Below are 4,209 nucleotides of genomic sequence, written 5' to 3' on the forward strand. Positions count from 1 at the left end.
GGGAGCGAAAAGTGATCTTTCGGGAAGACCTTGTTGATATTCTTGAAATCAATACACATACAAATAGACTTATCCTTCTTGGGAGCCATAACGATGTTTGCAAGCCACTCGGAGTGGTAGACTTCGCGTATAAACTTTGCCTCCAAGAGTCGAGCCACGTCCTTGTCGATTGTTTTCCGTTTCTCTGCTGAGGACCGACGCAAATGCTCTTTGACATTCTTTGCTTTTGGATCCACTCTCAGTCTGTGCTCAGCTAGTTCCCTAGGTACACACGGCATATCAGCAGTCTTTCATGCAAAGATGTCCCAGTTCTCAAGGAGGAACTGGATGAGCTCGGCTTCCTATTTGCTACCGAGTGTTGTCGAGATGTTGGTCGGTGCAGCATCACGATCTGTCGGGTGGATGTTCACTTTTTTTACTTCACCCCCTGATTGAAAAGCAGACTCAGAAGCGGGCTTCTTGGAGCGCATCAGGTCGTCCGAATTAGTGGTCTTCCGATATTCCTCCAACTCAACCACAGCCATCTGCTGATTAGCGATCTTGGAGCCTTGTTGTAAGCACTCTTCAGCTCTCTGTCGATTGCGTGTGACTGTGATAATGCCCTTGGGCCCTGGCATCTTCATATTGAGATACACGTAACATGGGCATGCCATGAAACGTGCGTAAGCTGGGCGACCAAGGATGGCATGGTAGGCACTCTGAAAGTCCACAACTTCGAGTGTTAGCTTCTCCTTGCGAAAGTTCTTGTCTGTGCCGAATACCACATCCAGCGCAATCTGGCGAGTGCCCTCTCCTTTTTTCCACCAATGACCCCATGAAACTGCATACTGCTTTCACTAAGTCGGGGTATCGGAATGCCCATTCCCTTAAGGTTATCTGCATACAGAATATTCAAACCACTCCCTCCATCCATCAAAACCTTGCGAAGACGAACGCCTCCCACAACTGGGTCTACCACCAAAGCTTATCGACTAGGGGTAGTGGCGTGAGCTGGGTGATCCGACTGATCAAACGTTATGGGAGTCTGAGACCACTTGAAGTATGATGGGGTGGTCGGAACTTCCATGTTGACCTCTCTATTAATGACCTTCAACCGATTTTTTCTCTCTACATCGGCAAAAATCATCAAAGTAGCATTGACCTGTGGGAAATCATCTTTATCTTCTACACCCTCCTTCTCAGGAGTCTTCTCACTCGACGGATTCTCTTTGAATTGTTGGATCAACAGTCTGCACTGACGAGTAGTATGTTTGGGCAATATCAGATTGTCGTCTTCATCTTTCTTCGTGCGGATTGCACGCGGTAAATCCAGGACATCTGACTGACTCTTCGACTTTTTGGGAGGAAATTTCCCTTTGGGCTTTCCCTTGAACATTCCTTGTGCCTCCGGGGCGGCCGCTTCTGCTAGAGCAGAACCATCAGCCTTGCACTTCTGTTTCCGATTGGAATTGCTGCCAGAATCATTATCGACTACCTTTCCCTTACCGCTGCGGAGGCGGTCTTCTTCTTCACCATTGGCGTATCGGGCAGCAATCTCCATCATCTTGCTCATGGACATGTCACCTATCTGACCAAACTTCAGATATAATTCCTTGTACCTGATACCAGCCTTCAAAGCGCAGACTCCCTGGTGCTCAGAAACGTTTTCCACCATGTGATGAAGGGTGGTCCAACACTGGATATAATCTCTCAAGGACTAATTCAACTTCTGCAGGCAATGCTGCAACTCGGTCAAACTAGCAGGGTGCTTGCACGTGTCCTCGAATGTTTTGACGAACACTTAGGCGAGAACCTCCCAGCAATAGATGCTAGAAGGAGCCAACTAATTCAGCTGCGCCTTGGCCAAACCATCCAACATCAGAGACAAATGCTTCATGGCAACATTGTCGTTACCTCCGCCAATCTGCACTACCACTCGATAGTCATCGAGCCATGTTTCAGGCTTAGATTCTCCTGTAAATTTATTTATTCTAGCCGCCAACCTGAAGTTGGGGGGAATATCAGCAGAACGAATTGCTCTACTGAAACACTCGGGACCGGAGACCACGGTGCTGCTTCCACTCGGACGATCTCTATCAAAACCATCTCTGTGAGCTCTGCCCCTGTCAATCCGCCTATGTGCGAGTACATTCCTCTCATCGAACCCAAGACTCCGCTCATCACCGAACGGGTGTCTATCGTAATAGTGTTGGGACACATACGAACCACTCCGCAGAGGAGAATGCACCCGACGACGGTCATCACGGTGGTAACGGGGAGCAAACTGATTTCTCTCATGATCTCTGTGTTGCTCCTCTCGGTAACCTCCGCCTCCGCGATGTTGAGGTGACCATGGACTATAAATCAAACGAATTGTATCTGATGTGGGTGAATTACTGTGCAATTATTGAGTGACTTTGATACATCTGAGTTTTGTTGCTGCGCTGCTTGAAGCAATGTGCGAATCTGCTCTAAGCCTCTGCCAGCCTCTGAGTTTGATGGTTGAATAGAATCTGCTATCTTAGTGGCAACTGCAACATTTAGAACCGGAGTACGAAATACCTCGACATTGTTCTGTGTTCCACTCAGAAACAGCTGTTGTTGACGTCGACTGGAAACTGGAGGACGTTGGCGGGCGTGTCCACTCGACGGCTCTCCAGCCTCGCATCTGGCGCGACCGAATCCACGTGGGCTCTCCACAGAACCCGCCATTGTCGATGCACCAAATTTTGGGCCTTTGATGCCCCTTGCTGGTGCACGGGCAGTTAGAGGGCTTTCCGTAGTCCATGGGAGACTAGCACGAAGACACCCAAGGCCACGATCCAAGAAGACTGAAGACATAGCCCCCAGCAAGACTCTTTCCAAGGGAGGCGAGCAAAGCCCCGGCAAGGCCCTTGCCGGGAGAGTTAGCAACGCTCCAGTGCGGCTCGTCCCCGGCAAGATCCCAGCTCGCCCCTGCGCCAGCACAGCGGCCAGCTGCCCCCCGCCACTTGATACGTGTCGGTTCGCACGATGCGTGTCGAGTGGTATCTGGGGAAAACAATGTCGAAGGGACGCGCCCCTGTCCCATCTCTAGGACACCTAACGAAGCAATAAATGCGTCTACTTAGACGCCAGAGAAACTATATTTAGCTGTACATCTCGCGGGTGCACTGTTTCACTGTGCACCCCGTGGGAACCCTGTTCTGCCACTGTTGATGACCCCTCTGACCTATAAAAGGAGGACCAGGGCATGCACGAAGGGAGGTTAGCTAGTCGGTCAACCAAGACAAACCTAGCAATTCATCTACTATCATCAAATACATAAACACAAAGCAGGAGTAGGGTATTACGGTTCAGCACCGGCCCGAACCTGGGTAAATCGTCCCCTTTGTGTCGGCTGTTTGGTCTACTCTTGGTGCATCCTTCTCCTCCAACGAACCACGAGGGATCCTCTAGGTCACATAGGTGCTTGTTCCCCACGACAACCATGAAGACCTCCACTGCAGGATCGCAGTTCTCGCACTTAGACGGATCACGCAGCCCCAGAACAAATCGGCACGGGAAGACATGACGGAGAATGAAAATCGCAAACTTGTCGGAAGTCGCTTAGACGCATGTCCCATGGTGGGCGCCAACTGTCGTGGGAATGAACCTAACAGTAGAGGTGAGGGGTACGAAAGGAGAGGGTAGAGTCCTAGCTACGACAATCTTGTACACATGATGTATGAGTTCAAGCCCCTCTCGTGGAGGTAATATCCCTACCTCTCAGCACTCGGGGGCTCTTGTACTGTGGAGTGTGTGTTACAGGGGGTGCGAACCCTTGTGCCAGAGGGGAGGGGTGGCTTATATGGAGTGCGCTACCCCTCATCAAGGCCCCGGCAACCAAGGGTTTGAGTAATGAAGGTAAAGGCGTGCATTACTGATAACGTACGTAATAAGTGTTACTTATGATGACCAGCCGAATGCATGCTCTTTGGCCTCCGTGGGGTGACTTTTGAACTTCTACGGTCAACTGGGCTCTTATTATTCCAAGTGGAAGTCTTCTGTCGAGTAGAAGGAGAAAGTCTCCGAGTGTCTTCTCTACCGACTGACTCATGGCGAGTTAGTCGGAATCTTCCTCGAAATCTTGAAGTCCTTAATGATGTGCCCTAAGGTAGGACATGTAGGTCAGGCCTATGACCCTACCCTAGGTACATATCCCCATTGGTAGGTGTAGTAGTGGTGGATTCTCGAAGTTGATGAAGATCA

Source organism: Hordeum vulgare, chromosome 6H, assembly GCF_904849725.1.
Source record: "Hordeum vulgare subsp. vulgare chromosome 6H, MorexV3_pseudomolecules_assembly, whole genome shotgun sequence".
Lineage (NCBI taxonomy): Eukaryota > Viridiplantae > Streptophyta > Magnoliopsida > Poales > Poaceae > Hordeum > Hordeum vulgare.